General features: G+C 40.4%; 1 pseudogene; it reads left to right on the top strand.

Annotated features, from left to right (window-relative positions):
- Window positions 1-12,790: 12,790 nt before the first annotated feature.
- Window positions 12,791-13,937, top strand: LOC150003212 (keratin, type I cytoskeletal 18 pseudogene; annotated as a pseudogene).
- The last annotated feature ends 6,989 nt before the right edge of the window (window positions 13,938-20,926 follow it).

The raw sequence follows: 20,926 nt of genomic DNA, 5'->3' as shown, positions 1-20,926 counted from the left end.
ATCACTGCCACCACCGTCTTCCTTTCCTTCTATAAAAGATCCATGAAGGAGATCCCTCCCACCTTCACAGGCTTACTGATGCTGCCTTCACCTAAATGAGTGTGTTACCATCTGGCCCAGAGTAGACGCAGGTCCACCTGATGGATTCTCTTCTGTTCTTCAGGCTAGTAAAAGTAGGTCACCTGCAGCATAGCATCTTCTCTATTTTTCCTTAACAAATTTTAGTGATTTTTGAGAAACTGTGAAATATATACAGGCAATTATAAGCTCTTGATACCTCATATCTGCTATAATTCTAGAAAATGGATTAATTATGTCTATATTTATATAATTTTAAAATAAACTCATATCTAGGGCTTTATTTTCTACCCTTTACTCTGACTGCAAACTGTCTTGTACTGAGCAAAAAACAGCCCTGAAGTTTGATCTGTGAATTCTTTCTGACCCATAGAAATTGAGAGGTAGTGGTGCCAAATTAAATTTTAAAAGTATTGTTGAGAACTCACTATGTATAAATTCCAGAAGAAATATGAATCATAGCATTAGACCTTAATAAGCATGAAATCTACTTGCAAGGCAGAACAAATGCATATGAAACACCTGATATGTATTTCCTTCTGTATGATGTATATATGCATATGTACATATATACATACATGCACCAACACACATGGATATGCTTACATGCACACACACGAATACTTATATGTACATATAAGATATGTATATAATACATATTTAAATATATGTGTGGTACTTACATGTAGATACACACATGTACACAAGCATATATTAATACATTTGTATATACCTGCATCCATACACGCATACACTCACACACTTTCACACACATATTTATTTTCTCACATACACACATACACACATACACAAATACATACTTTCACATGCATATACCCCATCAAACATATATACACATTTATACATATATGCACAGGAACAGATGTATATATGCTCAAATGTACATATACACTCACATACCTATGCACACTCACACATATACATACTCATACGAGTATACATACAGAGATATACACACACACTTTTTTATTTTGGTCAATTAATTCAATAACTAGAACCTCTAGATCCATATGAATTAGTAACAGTGGTGTATCCTTATTTTAAACATTATTTTGATGTACATACTTTTAGTGTTTCACCATTAAGAATGGTGTGGGTTTTTGCTTTGAAATATATATATGTCATATTAAGGGACTTTTTAGTCTTAATTTACTGTGGAACTTCTTGTTTTGAGAAATTTGAAAAATACTCCTAAAATATGATGCATAATGATGCATATTTATATAACACCAACCCGAACTGAGGATTGAAAATATTTTGCTCCATTTTGTCTCATCCTAATATCGTCGTCGGCAGCCGTCCGTCTCGAGAGACGATGGTGTAGCTTCTTAAGAGTCTATCTGCACCGCTGAGAATGGCTGTGCAGTCCAACTCGGGAGGGACACGGTATCTGTCTCCTCCCGTGTTGAATCGACATCTTGTGATGACGCTGGAGTGTCCTCTCCAGTGAAGCTGAAGCTACAGAGCCTGGGCAGGGTGATATGGAGGGTCTGCTGTTGCCCATGCAGCAGACCCCCCCTCTCTTCGCAGCTGAAGGATCCAAGGGAAAGACGGAGTCAATACAGCTTGGCTTCAGGTGCGCCGCAGGAGTTGCCGGTGTTGACCACAACGTCAAACCGCCTTAGGGACTCCGGCTCCGGATTTTCTGTCGGGGTTTACTCCCTTAGCCTTTCCCCTGAAGAGGTATGCCGCAAGGCAGCGGAGGTTTTTTGGAGTCAGAGTTTTCCTTCTCTGATGTGCCCTGACTGGAAGATCGAACCAGCGACACTTAGCTCGCAGGCCGACGCTCAATCCACTGAGCCAAACCAGCCAGGGTGCATCCTGATATAAAGGAAAGAAATAAAGCATTACAGAGAAAGTTTTCTTTGTTCTCCACCTGCAGTTTGTTCCTCGTGTCCCAGACCCAGAGGAAAAATGTAAACTGAGCACATATCTTTTTCACTCTATTTTACTATACTTGTATACATGTGTATGTCTTAATAAATATGTAATTTTATTTTTTGGTTTGGGAATTGGACATAAATATCAAGGTTTGTATCATCTGAAACTTGCTTTTTTCAACATTTTGTGTGAAACTGTATGACTGAGTAGAGAGAGTTACATTATTTTAACACTTGTACAGTATTCCAGTGTATGAATATGCATATACAAAGTGTTATTTATTCTTATTGATATAATTTAAAATTATTCCCCTGTTTTAAAACTACTTGCCATTGATATAATTGGATGTGTCTGTTTACAAGCATAAGCAAGAATTTCTCTAGGATATTTAAACACAGGAGTTGATCTGCTCAGTCACAGTATGTAGATTTTCAGTTTTGCTAGATACTACCAAATTGTTCTTCAAAGTGATTATGCCAATTTAAAATCCCACCAGGGTCTATGGAACTTATGTTTTCCTACAGCCTTGCCATCTTTTTTTAATAGTTGCAGATGTTTTAATGTTGGTCTATATGATAATGTGAGGTGGTATAGTATTGTTGTTCAGTTTACAGGTCCTAAACAGTTTTTTAGAAATAGAAATAAATATTGTTTCTACTCAATGCCTTTTCTGAATATTTTGAAACTTTTTAACCATTTTCATTTTAAATTATGTTGACTTTTTTAGTTGAATCCTCTTATAATTTCCATAGGTTATGACTTGCTATTTGTTTAATGCACCATCAAATTGCATTTCTTATTTAATTTATGAGTTTTCACATCAGTATTTATAAATAAGTTTGTTTTATAATTTTTTCTCAAGCTGTTCTAAGATTTTGGTATCAGTTTTATGTTCTCTTCATTAAAGAAGAAGAAAAAAAAACCTTAAGAAATATCCTTTCTTTAGACTCCAGAACATGTTTTATAGTATAGGAAAAAAAAATCTTTGTGAACCTCTTTTGAAAAATTCACCCTTGATTCCAGCTGATCTTGGTGACTTCTGAGTTTTTTAGGTAAGGTATGTTGGCAGGGGCATAAGGAAGATATGGAGGTAACTCTATGTAAATGTTCACAGTTTCTTCCTTGGCTATTCATGTTAGATTTTAAAATCTTGGATTGTTTCAACTTTGCTAATTTTGTCCCCAGAAAGTTAGTTTATTTTCCCAGGTTTCAAAATAATTCATTTATAATGAAAGATTTATTAGTGATCTTCCAGAACATATAAAGAGCTATTACAACTTTGTAATAAAAAGTCAACTCAATTAAAAAATGAGCAATGAATTTTGATAAACATTTTTCCAAAGAAGAGATATAAATATACAATAAACACATAAAGATGCTGAAAATCATTAGTCATTAGGAAAATTCAAATAAAAACCACAAAGAGATACACTACTTTACACCCACTAGGATAGCTATAATTAAAAGATAGACAATAGTAACCATTGGCTAAGATGTGGAAAAGTGGGAACCCTTTCTCCATATTCTCACCAGCACTTGTTATTTGTTGATGGGTATGCTGTTTTTATAATTTCTCTTGCAGGTTTTCACAGCTAAGCTGAATAGGGAATGATTCAATGAAGCAGCTATAAAATCTCCAAACCTCCCTAATTCCTAGGGCAGTTTCTTCTTGCCCTGGTTATCTCCAGCTGCCCTACACCCTCCCCTGCATGCCACCCCCTCCCCCCCAAGCCACCCCCCATACTCTCATATGGAGCTGCTGGATTCTCATTTTCATGTCTCCACTCCATGTCCTCATATGGGATACTCTGACTTTCCTCTGCTCCTCAAAGCTGGCAGCTCAAGGGAAGTATGTTCCCTACTTAAATGTGTTGTATGCGCTTTGTGTTCTCAATCACGTGTGAGGTGAATCATGCATTCATTTGTCAGCTCATTCATTCATTTAGAAAGTTTTATTCGAGTCTACTAAGTGCTGCACTTTGCAGGGGAGGGATGAAATCATAATCTAGACATGCACTGACCCTGCCCTCACAGACTGAGTAGAGTATATGGTATTGAAGGTGGTGTTGATGTTTCAACATCAAGGATAACAACTCCTAGATTTTTTCCAGCATAAGAAGGCCTTTACGAATTTCTAGAGGAGAAAGAGGTTGTATGAGTGGGGGAGACAAAAGATGATTAATTTTGTATATGTTAGGTTGAGATACTAGTGAAAGACTGAGGGGAGATGTGGCCATATGATTCTAGAGCAATGCTGTCCAATATAAATTTAATGCAAGCCACATGTGTGATTTTACATATTCTAATAGCCACAATAAAATAAGTCAAAAGAAACAGGAGAAATAAATTTTAATACTATTTAACCAAATATATCTAAAATATTACCATTTCAGCATGTGGGAAGTACTGTCATTTGTAACAGCATGAATGGAACTTGAAGGTATTATGCTAACTGAAATAAGCCAGAGAGAGAAAGGTATTGTATGGTATCACTTATATGTGGAATCTAAAAAACATCAAACTTATAGAAACAGAAAGTAGAAAAATGGTTATCAGGTGCTGGCGGTATAGGGGAATAGGGAAAGATTTTTAAGAAGGGTTCAGCTTTCAGCTATAAGATGAACAAGGTCTCAAAACCTAATGAAAAACATGGCAACTCTAGTAGATTTACATGCTTAAATTGTTCCAAACATAAATGAAATCATTCCAATAATTGAATTGAGCATCATTTAAAAAAATCTAAATTAAATTAAAAAGTTAGTTGCTCAATTATACTAGCTGCACTTTAAGTGCTTAATAGCCACATGTGGCTAGTGGCAACTGTATGCAACGATGCAGTTCGAGAGTTTAAGAGAGGGATTCAGGCTGAAGACTCTTCATACTACAAATGGGACTTGTAACTGAGAGAATAAGTCAGATTGCCCTGGAAGCATACACAGAAGGAGAAGAGATATTGGGTGACCTCCTTGAACCTGCCTTTCTCTGTGTTATCTTTGAGATATCAACCACTGCTTATAATGCTTCATTATCTTAGATTTGGGCATATAATGAAGATCTTAGGCCATGTTTGAAAACAGCATCTGAGATTGACATTGAGATGTGAGTATATACCGATACCTTTTGTTTGAGTACAAGAGCATGTAGATGTTTGCTGAGCTCCGCTGTTTGCTGAGTCCTCCTGATCCCTTGGAGATCTGGGTTAACTTCACAGAAACCCCATCTTGTGGCCTGCAAAGGTCAATGCTCTCTTGAGACTCTTTTAGCTCCAACATCTCCTGTAACCTACAGGGTGTGTGTTGTATCTGTTACTTTAAGTCAGCTGGTTTGGAAAAAAACTTTCTACCAAGCATTGTTGGATTTGGGCACCTTACAGAAGGTTGAGGTCATTGACAAAGCAGACAATAGTTAATGACTTCTCTGTCTTCCCTCTGCTCCCTCAGCCCTCATTTCTTTTGCATTGTTCTCTTTCTCCTCCCTCAGAGACAAACACATTGTCTGGTTTCCCCATAACAGTTTGGTAGCTTAAATTGGTTCTTGGTGTCTTTCTATAAATCTAAAATGCCGTGTTAGACTTCTTTATCCAAGGAAACACAATAGACTCCTTAAAAAATTTTAGTTAAATAAAATGACCGCCCCCCCCCCCATTACAAATGCTTTCTGAACTGGGTTTTAATTCTTCTTCATCTCGTGTCATTGCTCATCTTTATGTTCCCTACAGTGCCTGCTTACAGAAAGTGGTCAGCTTATATTTGGTTAATGACTGCCCCTGTTTCCTACTTCCCATAAAACCTCTCTTTCAGAGGAGAGTTGAACTAATTGCTCCTTTACCCATTTCATTTAGGCCACAGACAAAACCACAGCTCATTTGGTGGCTGAAGTTTACTGAATGCTTCCTTTCCTCTTGATGCAGTCAGTTTATTTAATCACATGGCAGGGTTGACCTGAGGGTAACAATGGGCAAGGGTTGCTGGAACAGTGACTGCTTACGGTGGGGGGATGAGGGCCTTGCCTTCAAGATTTAGCATGCTGCAGCCCAGGAAATTGAAGTTTTAAATTTATAGATTGCAATGAGGGAGGTCAAAATGGGAGTATTGGCTGGTTTTGACCATCGTGAAGAAACAGGAAATAATTTAGGTATTTTGGATGCCTACTGATGGCTGAAAAAGAGAATAATAATTTGTGTAGCCTTAAAAGGTAAAAATCAGAGCAATGTCCATGGTTCATTAATACATATCATATAAGCAAAGCAAGGTGGCAGCTTGAATTGCCAAGGAATTATTTTGTTTGTTGATTCACTCACTCACTCATTCATTTATTCACAGTCATCTTCTAGCATTTATTGAGTGATTAACATGTATCAGATACTATTCTAAGCACTTTACTTGCATCAAATCATTAAGTACTCCAATGATCTATTAAACTTGCACTATCAGAAGATAACCTGTTCAAGCTTCTTACAAAGTTAGTAAATGGTGAAGTCAGACTTTGAACTGGGATGTCTGACTTCAGAATCTTTTGACTTTACCACTAGGTGAACAGACTGGGTCCCTGCTCTCATGGACTTTACATTATAGTAGGTGAAACAGCTAGTAAATTATTTCAGATAATGCTAAAGAATATTATAGAATAATGATATTGACTAAGTGGAAGGGCAGTGTGGCTACTTCAGCTCAATAGCCAGGTATGACCACTGAGAAAAGGGACACTTGAATTGAGGTGTAAGTGATGACAAGAAGCTAGACACATGAAGATCTGGAAGGAGAGTGCTTTAGGCAGTAGCAAAAGTTAAAACACATTCTTAAAACTGTTGATATCCTGCCTAGATCCCTTTGTGGCTGTAAATGTTTGCTGCTGTCTGCTTACAACTGCAATTGTCCTCAGTGGAGGAGAATGGCTGATACTATGGCCACCCTTGTGGGTGGACTACAGCCAGTGGCTGATTGGTAGTGTGGTATAAGATGCTGGCCCCTTGCCTCAAGTGGAGTCATGGGATCATTGGGCTGAGCCTAGTCTCCAGTGGTGACCACATCTTTGCTTGTTTTTTTTCCCATTTCCTGTTCTGTTTCCCTCACTCTTTTTCAGTTTGGTCCTAAGTTCCTTTTCTCAGAAACTACATATACAAGGATCTTCATCACAGGCTCTGCTTCTAGGAAACCCAATCTAAGTCAAGGGAAAGAGCCTAGTGTGATGGAAGGAAGCATCGGAAGAGAGTATGGCTGAAGCTTAGGGAGCAAGAGAGTGTAAGGGTATGAGGATACATATGGGGGAAGGGAACAGTTGAAGGAAAATTATGCAAGCTGGGTGAAAAGCTTAGATTTCACTCAAAGGACAATGGGAAGCCTGTGGAAGGTAATTTAGATATTTCAGTACTCTCCAGATGTGGTATGGAGAATGAACTATGGGACAGATGAGGCAGAAAGCCTACCTGACCAAAAATTGTAATATTCCAGCCAAGAAATAACAATGCCTTGAATTTTAAAAAAATAAGGTAGTAGTGAAGCAGGTGAGCAGGGGGTGGATTGGGAGATATTCTAGAAATAGGGTAAGTACTCCCTGTTAAACTGGATATAGTAGAATTAAGCAATCTAGGTTTAGTAGTCAGATCGATGGCTAGGAGTGGTGGAAACAGTACTTGCTTTATGTTATGCCCTGGAAATTTCTCAAATGGGTTGTCAACTTTTGATTCCAGCTTCCTCATTGGGGGAAGCTAATACAGTTTTGAATTAAAATGATACAACATGGTATTTAGGGGAACATAATAAAATCATTTAATTGTGTTTCTCTCCATGAAAGCTTTCTTATAATTATTCATATTTCAAGGTGCTCATGCCCTGGTTGGTGTGGCTTGGTTGGTTGGAGAGTTATCACATACACCAAAAGGTTGAAGGTTTGATTCCCAGTCAGGGCACATACCTAGGCTGTGGGTTCAATCCCTGGCAGGGTATATATGGCATATGGGAGGCAGCCAATTAATGTCAATGCTTCTAATCAATAAACATTAAAAAAAAGGTGTTCGCTCCGTCTTGCTCTTTCTCTTTCTTTACAGCTCTGGCATGCTTTGATCAGATGCTCCTTTTAAGCTGGAGGAAGGCAATTCCATAGCTCCCTGCTTTCTTCTGGGCAGGCTGCTTTGTTCATGGCTTACTGCCACATCAATGGCCTTGATTAAGCAAAGGCCAAAGCCACGCACCCCAAGGAGGGCAGAACTTCATTTCCCTCTTGCTCTCAATTCCAAGCGGATGTGAGTGGGAAAGAAAGTGTGGAGTGAATGTGTGAGACTGATTACCTTTCCCTTTGGAGAGCCTCCTGGAATATGGAATAGATTAGGATACTCAGAAGCTGTGAATGCCTCAGATCATGCCCAGAGGGGTGGTGAACATCCTAAGGCCTCCCTGATTTCAGGGTGAGGCCTGGAATTAGCAGGAGGCCCTCAATAGGGAAAAGAGCCTTCCTTTATTCCCCTTTATTCAAGAGAGATTTTTTTCTCCTCTAGTGGGAGGTGGGACACATGCATAGCCAAAATTTATTAACTCTTCTTAACCTTCCTTACTCAGGGAGGGAAATGTTGGCATCAGTGTCTTCCAGAAGAGTGTCACTCAAGAGGACTTTGGGAGTTGGGGTGCCATGATTGGGAAAGCAGGTCCAGGCCCTCACACTAAAAAGATAAGTAAATCTTGATCACAGACAGATGCTTAAGCAACTCACAAATAATTGGAAGGACAGAGTCCACATGTGCCTTTTAATTGATGGAAGTAAAACATTTACAGTGTGAACAATAAGTGGAAAGGAGGTCACAGCTTTTCTTAATCCGCTATGCCCAAGCCAGACACCCCCATCACTTCCTGCTTCATGCAGTGCCACTGTGCCTTGACTTGCAGCCAAAATAAGTACTTAATTTTCTATCTCTCGGTGTACAAGCAATGTTTGTCTAATTTTGGATGATGTCTGTATCTGTTATCAGTGCCTTGCACAGTGTAAACTCTAGGAGGACCAAAAGGTAACATTCGGTGCCAAGCACAGAAGTATGTTCAACTTGGCTGCTTTGGGTCAGGATCTGGCCTTGTCCCTTTTCTCACATTCTTTCTCTAGCTACGGAAAATTATCTTTTGCTTTTACCTGTAGGCCTGTGGAGATTTAGACTGACACAAGTTCCTACCTCCAGCAACAATCATATAAGAAGCTTCCTAAAAGTTATGCAAAGTGGTTCCTTGTGTCATATCAATTCTACTTTAGCTACCTAGAGCTTGAGGAGTCAGTGGGCCACTCTTAGAAGGATATCAGGCAGGTGGCTGGGGTGTTTAACAGGTGTTAGAGATGTGGTCTGGAATTTTGGAGTGAGTTCAAAGTAGTGATATATCTTTGGGAAACACACAGTGAGGATGGGGGTAGCCAATGAGAATCCTTATGGGATCAAGTAGTGCAGTGAACAGAGAACAGGCTGAGGCTGGGATTTTGGGGAATAATCTCTGTTAAGGGTTGAACAAAGAATGGGGGTAAAATCCCTGAGGGACACTTCAAATGATCAGTAAGAAAAATTGGAAGGGCACCAACATCACAGAAACCAAGGAAGACAAGTGTTCATGTTAAGAGGTGAGAGTGCTGCTGGGAGTGCAAGCAGGATGGCAGCAAACTGAGGCCCTTGATTTTGTTTGACCTTTGCGAAGATAATTTCAAAAGACAGGGGAGAGAAAGAGCCAAGATGCTTGAGACTGAGGAATGAGCCTCCCATTTATTTGGTGACTTCTAAACTTTGTACTGGATGGCATTCACAGTATCTGGTTTTAATGAGGGATAAAGAGAGAATAGGAAGCAGACAACTCAGAGCAAGACTTGGTACAACAAAGAATGGGGTATTATATGTGTTTGTGTGTCTATTTCTTTCTGGATAGAAGATTTGAGCATGTGTTTAGGAACTAGACAAGTAGCTGGTGGAAAGGAAGAATAGAGACCATAGTCATGAGAGGTAGGCCCCAGCATTGTAGCAGTCAGGTGAAGGGGTTAACCTGCTCAAGTGGCAGAGAAAGTTTCTTCCAAGATGGGAGGGAAGGAAGAAAGTTTGGGTGATGATCCAAAGAAAACTTAAAGAGTTGGGAGGAAACTTGTGGGAGTTCTCATCAGATGTTCTCAATTTTCCCAGGGAAGTAGGTGGAGAGGTCATCTTTGAGAGTGAGGGGCAGGGGAGGAACTAGACGTGGAGGAGAATGAAGGCAGTGGGGAAGGCTGTAGTGGTGAATTCCATGACAGGGAGTACTCTGTGGGTGATGAAAAGGGTTGCAGCCAGGCACTGAGCCCAGCTACTAAGGTCCACCTTCTCTGTTTACTAGGCTGCAACCCCCTTTGGCTCTGATGCTGACAAGGGCCAGGAGAGACTTTACATGTTCAGAGATTCATTGAAAGAAGAGATAGCAAAGAACACCCCCCCAAAAAAAAAACAACAAAAAACAAACAAACAAAAAAATCTCTGAATTTCTTTTAAATAGTCAGGGAAGACTTTATAGAGGAAGAGAGAGTTTAGAAAGGCTTGATCTGAGAACACTGAGAAAGAGAAATAATAAGGGATCAAATAATCGCCTCTGGAAACATGTCTTTGAGCTCTTTTGGGAGAAGGGAGAGAAGTAATTATTATTCATTGCATTACCTAGATTCCTCTTTTTACTTCATTGTATCACCACCAGAAGTTGGTTTGTAATGCAGTTCAGCCCACTTACCACATTTTACCTCTTATTAACAATGGATTGGAGATTTTTCAGGTTACATGTGTTTTTCAGCCTTCAATGTTATGAATGATGAAATATTTTCATAGCAGTAAGTATATGTTTAATGCAGTATCCAAGCAAGAGAAGAACATTTTACTTGAAGTCTTAATTTCTTAACCATGACCTTGATCTTCAATTTGTAAAGATTTCCTTATTTTTTTCAGTTTTGGTGAAGAATATCCTTGTCTGCAAATCCAAATGACATAACTTCCTTCAATTGCACACTGAGAACAATGATCCCCATAGACATTTGAGTGTGGTCTGTGATTCTCAGTTTATCAGCTTGAATCTGCTACAGAGAAGGCTCAAGGCAGGGTATTTGAAAATAACTAGTGATGTTTAGTTTGCTGATAACTGAGCTGAAACAATCAGGACTGGCTATATAATTTTCAGGTCCCAGAGCAAAATGAAAATGTGGGATCCTTGTTCAAAAATTATTAACAATTTTAAGATGGTAATAACAGAACCTTAAACCAAGTGTGGGGCCTTTCTAAGCACAAACCCTGTGCAACTGCCTGAGTCACATGCTCATGGTGCTGGTCCTGGAAATAACCCAAGGGCAGGAACACAAGATGCAGAAACCTCATCAACTTTCCCCATTCCCTGCCTCTCACTACTGAGCTTTAGTGTTGGATACTTGGTCTAAATCCTGAGCCAGATTCTCCTTTAAGTCTCTTCACTTTTGGAAAAATGAAATCAGCTCAACACCCCATTGTTATGATCTACTGCCTTGTGATCACTTCAGGAGCCTGGACAGGGAGGTGATAATGGGACTGTGTGGTGGACAGAACTATACATGGGCCAATGTGGAAGCCATGTATCAGTATAGGATCACATGTTAATGCTGAAATAATTTTTAATTCTTGCCTAGAAGCGACTTCTTAATTAGCAGCCAAACAGGCAGTTCAAGTTAGGACAGCCTTGTTGGGGTGGGGAGCCACCTTTGCCATTGGGCACAGGCTTCCACTGGAAGTAGATGTGAGGTCTGTCCAGAAGGTATCCAGCCATGTAATATGAAAAATAGAGACATTTGTTTAAAAAAATACAAGACACAAGAAACATTATACATAGGACAATGACACCTTAGTCCCCTTCAAAGTAGGTCCCTTGGGACTTCACATAGTTCTCCCAATCTCCAAAAGCTGCCCCATCATATTTTTCTGAATCTCATTGACAGTCTGAAAACTCTTCCCTCTCAAAGGTGTTTTTAGTTTTGGGAAAAGCCAGAAGTCTCAGATTGCCAAATCTGGGCTGTAGGGAGACAAAGAGTCACCTGGATGGTTTGATGTTGCACCAAAAATCTCTGCTCGAGATGTGATGCATGAGTGGGCGCATTGTAACAGAGCTGCCAATCACCAGTTGCCCATAGTTGCAGCCTTCTGATTCATCTGAATAGTGTCTGTGGAGGAATATTCAAGCTTAAGGCAAAATCTGATACAGAGTCATTGCTCCACCGACTCAGTCATTCTGAATGCTCACTCAGTGGCAACTACTGCCCCCACTGACTAATACAGTGAAGTCATCATTGTTCACACATGCACATTCCAATCCACTTTCCTTGGCTTCCAGGTTACATTGATGTTGGGCAATCTGTTCCTGTTATATTAACAATGGTGGGACATTTTCTGGACAGACTTTGCATGTGTCCAATTTGTGACCTTATTCATAGTAGAAATGCTTCTCCTGTCTCAGCTTTCTGAGAGAATTCTAAACCCTGACTATGAAGTTTGACTTCAATAATTAATAGCCTGACAAATCTAATGTAACTTAAAATGTTTGGGAGTAGGGGAAAAATTATTCATCCAGATAGCTTGAACCTCAGTCTTGGTCTTTTGACTTCCTCCCTGGACAACATGAGCTTCAGCATCTTCCCCAGCTTCTCCAAAAACTCACAGACCCTGGGATCCTTGCAGTTGCCCAGCCAGCAACAAGGCCATTATCTAGGCAGGCACCAAGGGCTCAGGCTCTTAGATCTCCATGTTCCACTCCAACACTGTACATAGTAGCTGCAGATTTGGGGGCCTGGTTGTGGGGATGGCCAAAATTCTGGTGGCATGGCAGGCATCCAGAGTAAGAAGGAGATTAAGCAGTGCTTGAATGACCACCTGGTCTCCTACCTGGATACAGTGAGAAGCCAAGAGGCTGATAATCAGAGATTGGCAAGCAAAATCCAGGGACACCTGGAGAAGAAGAGGCCCCAAGTCAGAGATTGGGGGCTGGGTGAATTATTTTAAGACCACTGAGGACCTGAGGACTCACATTTTTGCATGTTCTGTAGACAATGCCTGCATCATTCTGCAGATTGGTAATGCCTGCCTTGCTGCTGATGACTTCAGAGTCAAGCATTAGATGAAGCTGGCCATGTGTCAGACTGTGGAGAGTGACACCAATAGGCTCTGAAAGGTCTCTGATGACACCAGTATCACTCAGCTGCTGATGGAGACAGTGATTGAGGCTCTCAAGGAGGAGCTGCTCTTCATGAAGAACCACGAGGAAGCAGTTAACAGTCTACAAAACCACATCGCCAATTCTGGGTTGACCATGGAGTTGAATGCCCCCAAATCTCAGGACCTCAGCAAGATCATGGCACACATCTGGGCCCAGTATGATGAGCTGCCTGGGGAGAACCAAAAAGGAGCTGGAGAAGTACTTGTCCCAGCAGATTAAGGAGAACTCCACAGTGGTCACCTTGCAGACTGCTGAGATAGGAGAAACTGAGATGATACTCACGAAGTTGAGATGTGTGATCCAGTCCTTGGAGACTGGCCTGGACTCCATGAGAAATCTGAAGGCCAGTTTGGATAATGGCCTGAGGGAGGTGGAGACTCACTATGCCATGCAGGTGGAACAGCTCAATAGGATCTTGCTGCATCTGGAATCAGACCTGGGCAGAACAGCAGCTCCAGGCCCAGGAGTAGGAGGCCCTGTTGAACATCAAGGTCAAGTTGGAGATTGAGATCGCCACCTACTGCCACCTGCTGGAAGAAGGGGAGGATTTGGATCTTGGCAATGCCCTGGATGACAGCAACTCCATCCAGACCTCCACCTGCAGGATTTATGGATAACAAAATGGTGTCTGAGATCAACAACACCAAAGTTATGAGGCATTCAGAAAAAAAGTGGGGAAGAAAGCAAATAAAAAGTTTGGAGATCATGGGGAAAAATAAAAAGAATTCTCCATCCATAAAGGTGTTTTTGTAGCTGCTGGGATAAACCTATCCAGGGCGTCCCATCAGATGACAGAAGTGTCAGCGATTTGAGATTCAAGTAAGACCATGGGTTAGAAACCCCAAAGTCTGCTAAAATTAGATGCAAACACCTGCAGAAGTTCAGAATAAAGAGTAGGTCAAAAGTAAAAGGTCGAAATGAACATTGGTAGGGAGGGGCAACCCAGGTGGTGGAGGGCTTAACAGCAAGAGCTGAAAAAGGTGCTGGAGAAGTGTTTGTTCAGGCAAACAGCATTTGAGGGAGTGTTGGGCACTAGGAGAGTGGGACAAGGAGGACAGAGCCAAAGGGCCAGCCATATAAAAACTTTGGTTACCAAGGCAACTTGTTCTATGTGTTCCCCTGTTTCCTCCAAGGTATGTGAGGTTCAGTTGCCAAGCAGAAGTGGCTGTTGGCTGAAGTGGGCATGAAAAAGGTGAAGCAAGAAGAAGTCCTGTAGAAAAGTGTAAAAACACATAAGTATGCAGTCCTCTTGTTTGAAGAGGAAATCTTTGCAAAATCTATTTTTGGTCTGATAGATAAGCTCTTCCAGGGCAAAGATCATTTATTCTATTTTTGTCCTATTCTACAGCATACGACACCATTATCATGCCCTCCTTCCTCCACCCCTATTTTATTACCAAGGCATAATTTGGATATAATAAAATTTATAGGCTTGAAGACTAAGCTTGATGAATTGCTACATTTGTATATACCTGTGTAACTGCTACCTGGGTCAAGGTGAAGAACATTTCTATTCCTCCAGTAAGTCTGGTTGGAACCCATTCCTCATCAATACCTATTTGTCTTTCTTTGAACTCATATAAATGGAATCAGAGAGCATATCCTCTTTTGTGTGTGGTTTATCCTGCTTGTCATTATGTCTGAAGATTTGTCCATGTTGTAGGGGGTAGCAGTAGTTCATTCTTTTGCATTGCTAAATATTCCTTCATAGGACTGTGATTTGTTTATCCATTCTCCTGCTCCACCCCTTCAGTTGAGCTCTTGGCCCTCTTCTCCATCCAGACCCACATTCTGGGTTATCTCCTTCAGTCTTGTGGTTTTAAATACCACCTATATCCTCATGATGCCTGTGTTTATATATTTCACCCAGATTTCTCACTTAAACTCCAATTGATATATTCAAATGTCTTTCAACATCCATACTTAGAAGTTTAATGGGCATCTTGAACTTTACAGGACAGATGCTGGCCTTCTAGTCTAGTTGTCACAATCTGTTCTACCTCTGGTTTTCCCCATTTTAGTTGTGGCAACTCCATCCTTCCAGGGGCTCAAATTAAATAAACTTGAAACAATCATTGACTGTTTCCTTTTTCTCTCACCTCATATCCAATTCACCAGCAAATTCTTTGGAACCTACCTTCAAATTATATCTTAAATAATCATTTCACCACTTCCAGAGTTATCTCCCAAGGCTGATATCCTGCTTCAGCCTTTGTCCCTCCCACAGTTTTTTCTTTATTAAGAAGCCATAAGACTTTTTTTTTTTTTTTTTTAAACAGAAGCCAAATCAGGTCACTTATCTGCTCAGAATCCTCCAATGGCATCTTATCTTACTCATAGTCAAAGTCAAATCTTTTACTATGGCTTATAAGGCCCTATGTGAATTCCTGCCTGTCTCCTGTATGCCTCCTCTTCCTAGTCTTTCCCCCTTGCTCACTCTGCTCTAACCATGTTGGTTTCTTTGCCATTCTGTGAACAATCCACCTGCATTTCCAGGAACTTTGCCCTTGTTGTTTGCTCTCCCTGTAACAGTATCCCGAGATACAGGCATAGCTAACTCCTTTTCCTTCTTCAGGTATCTATCAGATATCATTATGGAGAATTCCTCTGAGCATCTTTTTCAAAGCTGTAACTCATCCTCACTCTATGCCATATGGAAGGATGTACCATATGTTGATGTCTCTTTCAGAGAATTCCTTAGAAAGAATTACCCTTCTTCTGTAAAAACAAGCAAAGTTTTAAGAAACACATTTCTCTCAAATTAGGTTATACCCTCAAGAAGATTACATTTATGTTTACTTTTTACTGTGCTCAGTTCCATAATGTTAATACTGTTTAATAAGCGGGGTTTGATTGAATCACAGAAAAAATAGCTTAATTAAAGCAGCTGTGGAGAAGTGGTAATGTTACTAAAGGGACTGTTGTTTTTAGCAGTTACATGTCATATAATTTTGAGCAAGTGGGTTGCTGGCCCTTTCTGAGGTTGTTTCCACATCTGTAAAGAGAGGGTTATAATTCTTTTATATTTGTCTCAGAGGTGAATTTAGCATGAATCAAATATTTAAAATAGACTAACTAGCATTTGAGGTTACAGGTATCTTTTTGGAGAGTATTAATTTTGATGTTACATAAAAACATATATAAACTGTAAGATGCAGTACAAAATATGATATTAAAGTATTAAGGTATTGAGGAATTGTAATCCTGGACATTTCTATCTGTGATGTCTCTATTTACACATTAGTTTCTTCTTAGTCATTCCAATGGTGTATGTCTGAGGGCAATGTGGTTATTACATGAAGTCTCCACTCTTCTGGAACCTTCTGTTACATGCCTCTGGTCTTCACAAAGCGATCATTAACTTCCAGGTGGCCTTCCATTCTGACTCTGGCAATGGGCCAGTTCCTTGATTCTATCTCACAATGTAACTTCCAAAGTAAATGTCTATTAAGCCTTTGTGTAAACATTCCAGGCCTGTACCAAAATCAACTGAACATAAATCACCCAAAGAAAGGGCTGTAGTAGAATGAATATGTAAGTTTGAAAAATGAAATTATACAGCACATTTTCATTGTGGATCTCTGGCCTCAGTTACCTTGACTAAGACTTTCTCTGGTCTATATCAGGTTCATCCACAGAGGTGGTGGTTTTCAGTCACTCCAGTGAGCTCTGCCCAAATATAGAGAAAATAACTCTTTCCACACAAAAGGACACAAGGATGCCTGTTTATAAATGGTCTGGACCAGCCTTCTAAATAAAAAACCAGATTCTACCACCTCCTCATCACTAACTATATCTTGTTCAGATTTAGGTTTGGCTGGAAATCAAAGAGAGTGGTTATGATAAGTTTGGTTGTTTTCCATTGGTATGCCTTCTTTATTTAGAAATGAATGGTGAATGGAAGTTCTAGCTTTTATAAATTGATTTTGGATTTTCCCCTCTTTGGAAAGGAGAGTAAGAAGATTAAATAAAAGCCCTGCCTGAAGGAATGAAGGGAGTGAAGAGCAGGTATTTGGCAAAAGTTAAGGAACTTCGTTTGATACCTGCCTGGAGGGGCTCAGGTGTATATCGTGTCTTTTCAGTGTTAGCTTGTCAACGTGATAATAGTTGCTCCAAACTTCACTTTTTCCAGAAATATGACCCAGGAAACATATCTGTGGAGCTATTCCTATACAGAGGGGTCAGTGAACCTTTTTGAAGACAGACATTTTCAAATACGTCATCACAGTTTCAGAGTAGAGCACTTCAGTTAAGAGAACATTTGTTTTTCCACCTACCTAAGAGTGTCTAAAGCATGTCATGACTTTTAAAAAATGTCTTTTGCTTTACTGATTAAAATATGTTGTAAACCTTACTCCTTTTTTTCTACCTGTTGGAAACCAATGTAGAAGAAAAAAATCCACCCAAAGGGATTTTGATAGTAGGTAGGGATGTCCTAAAGTTTGATAAGCTTTGGAATAACTTACTGGGAACCATCACACAGTATCCTTCTCCAGAAGCTAATTCAGAATATGTTCTCCTAGGCTGGGTATATTTGGCTTTGGTTCCGTCTGAATGCATAAGATGGTCAAGGAACTCTACGACTGTCATTGTATCCCCAAGTCACTGATGTCATTGCCCTGTTCATTCCTTAGGCTATGCCAGGATGTCACTTGCAGATAACCCTAGGATATGCTCATGGCTTCCTGCATCTATAAGCACAAATGCATTTGGTCTTGTAAGGCTGTTCCTCCTATGCCTGGGGCTAGTTGGAAGTCCTCATTGTGGGGTCACTGCCCCAGAAGCACCCCTCAGCAATGTGGCATGAGGTTGACAGATACCTTTTCCAGTTTCCTCCTCCCTCAGAAGGACATTTCTGTGGTGTGTGGTATGTTTTATGGAGTCATTTAGAGAGTCCCCAGTAGGATTATGCCCAGTTGCCCACAGTGGTAACCTGCTCATAAACACACCTTTAATTGCTTTCTTTCCTCTCCTGCCTCAACTGGTTCTTCACCTCCCATATAAGCTACTTGCACCCAAATATTTGTCTCAGGGTCTGCTTCTGAGGAGACCCAAACTAAAACAATATATGACCTCTTCACTCATGGAGTTGCTTAGTCCAGACATAGAATCTGCCAAGCCTTTATTTCCTTAGCTCTGATATTCAAATGATAATAATAATAATTTATTTAGCACTCACAACATCCCAGATGTAGTTTCAAATGTGATATATATAAAATATACTCTGTGAGGAGTGTATGACGATTATCCACATTTCGCAGAGCAGAAAGTGGAGGCTTGGGGAGGGGCAGGTGATTTGTGTAGTGTCACTAAGCCTGTAAGTTTATGAGCTTGAACTCCAACTCAGGCAACTGCAACCAGCCTTCCTAACTACTGAGCCATCCTATTTACTTGAGAATCAAACAAAATAATAAACACATGGTGACAAGAAAAAAAGAAGTTCTATATAAACGAGAGGGATGATTGTTACTAAAACCTTCCCAACATCATCCTTCTATACCTCTTGTGCAGCAAGAGACTTTTTAGCAAAAGTAGATCCTGAATCCACATTCACTTCAGTAACTGAAAGCTGCTTCCAAATGAGTGGAACTCAGTCTGAAAAGATATTAGATTCCATTTCCTAATTACTGTTTGTTTTTCAGAGCTATGGTGAAGAAGTGTATTGTCAAGATTAGGGAGGTTTCATTTCAGTAGATCAGAAGAGGCACTGGGCAGCTGATACACTGAGGTGTCATTAAGAATTATATCACCAGTGAAGGATAATCTTGCTGCAGACAAGATTGCTTTGGGCGTGTGTTCCAGTGCAGGTGCCAAAAATGCTAAGATTTGGAGAAAGGAGAGGAGCAAGTAGAGCTACTTCCTCTTGCTGCTTGGAAGGGAGACAGAAAGACATCAGGAAATGCTCATTTCTTCTCTTGGGATCCTTTAGGGACCTCCCACCTGCACAGGACAGTTGGTTAGGAATGACTTGTCAGAAGATGAAAAGCCTCACAGTGGAACAGGAGTCTAGTTCTTCACAGCTCCTGAGGCCCTCCTGGCTGCTGTGTAGTGGGAGATGGTGTAGAAAAGGTCTGGGGACAGGTGTGATTCCAGCCACATGGCTGACAGCTTCCCTCCTAAGGCAGCTACAGTGTGAGCAGTTGGGAGTCAGAAACCTGAACAAAGCAGAAGCAAAGAGGCATTATGCTTTTTCTTGACCATGTTCACCTAGGCTGTTTTCTGAGGGATAAAAAAAGTGGTCATGACTTGACAGGCAAAATAGAAAGGATCTGATCTGCATGGGGCCTGGGGAAACCTGCGCAGGCATTGCAAAGGCACGGGTGTGGGGAAAAGTAATTTAGAATCTTGAACCTTTCCTTGGCCCTCAAAACGTCAGTCGTGGGTGCAGTTGATGATGGAATTGATCTTGGTTGGCTTGGTGCTTTAGTGAACTGTCTCAGAGCTTGGCACACTGCCACCTTTCCAAGGCAGATGGGGGAATAAACACCATTAGTACGTTGATAACTGTTTGTTTTCCTTCGGCATTAGGGCTAAGAAAAATAAAGTGGGGAGGGTATCAGGCCCTTGAGTAAGTTTTTAAAAGGTTCCTCCTTTTGATTCTCTTATAATTGTCTATTTATAATGGCAACAATCACAACAGGGAAAAAGAGACTTCAATCACCCCTGGACACATTTTATCAAAATTACATTTAAGTACTTTTTATATATGAGTGAGAAGCATTATCTTTTATTATGTCTTTGAATCAGTGAGGGGAAGTTGTGTGTATAAACCAAGGTGTTGCTGTGGCCTGTTGTCTTCTTGAATCCCTGGAAAGGATCATCAAGAAGGATGCTTTAGATAACTCTGTCTGCAAGGCAGTTTGTATGAGAGGAAAGAGGCCTTTCTAAAATCCATTAAAGATGATTCATTACTATTGGTTATATACATGTTGTGTTGTATTGCTTAAATGCATAAATCACACATTGACTGGTAATTGTATGTGCCATGCTATTTTAGACCCTGGGAGCACTAGAGAGGTACAAGATGTGATTATTATTCCCAAGGAAAGTTCAATTTAATTAGGGAGACAAGACTATCATATGTACAATAGTTAGAGACTACAAAAAAGCACATGATTAAGTAGCGATCTGTGAATTACAGGATACAAGTGCTTTGATTCTCTTAGGTGTGACATCGAAGCAGCAAAGCTTGAGGCAACTTTTGAAGGACTCGTGCAATCTGAACAGATTGAAGAGGAGTGGAGAACTAATTCTGAATTAGGAGAACAGCACGCACAAAGATACAGAGGTGATAATGCATATATATGTCTGTGCCACCTGAAAGAGAGCAACCTGCTAGGCTAGAGGGTTTGGGCAAAGAGTGGGCAGGAGGATGAAAGGGAACAGGGCCAGAGCAGGAAGACAGGACTTAATCTGTTCTGAAATCTTGCATTTACCTTTCTCTCAGCACTATTACAGTTCTGCAGTAGATCACTCTGTTTCGTCCATTTGCTTATTGTCATTTTTTAAAAGAGTCATTTGTGTATATGGCACTGTACTGCATGACATGATCTTAGTTTGTGTTTCGCCAGAGGCAGACCCTGATACAAGGAGTCCAGGGCAAGTAGTTTATTTGGGAGGTGATCCCAGGAAATTCTAGTAGGGGCTAGAAAAGTGAGGCAGGGAGGTAAAGGAAGGCAGTAAAGGGTGTGTTATTAAGATATTTACCAATGTGGAAAACTGGAGTTTAATTCTCCTAGGGA

Source organism: Furipterus horrens, unplaced genomic scaffold (genome assembly GCF_987537825.1).
Source record: "Furipterus horrens unplaced genomic scaffold, mFurHor1.1.pri manual_scaffold_8, whole genome shotgun sequence".
NCBI lineage: Eukaryota > Metazoa > Chordata > Mammalia > Chiroptera > Furipteridae > Furipterus > Furipterus horrens.
The sequence above is the reverse complement of the archived record's forward strand: the minus strand, read 5'-3'. Positions and strand labels throughout refer to the sequence as shown.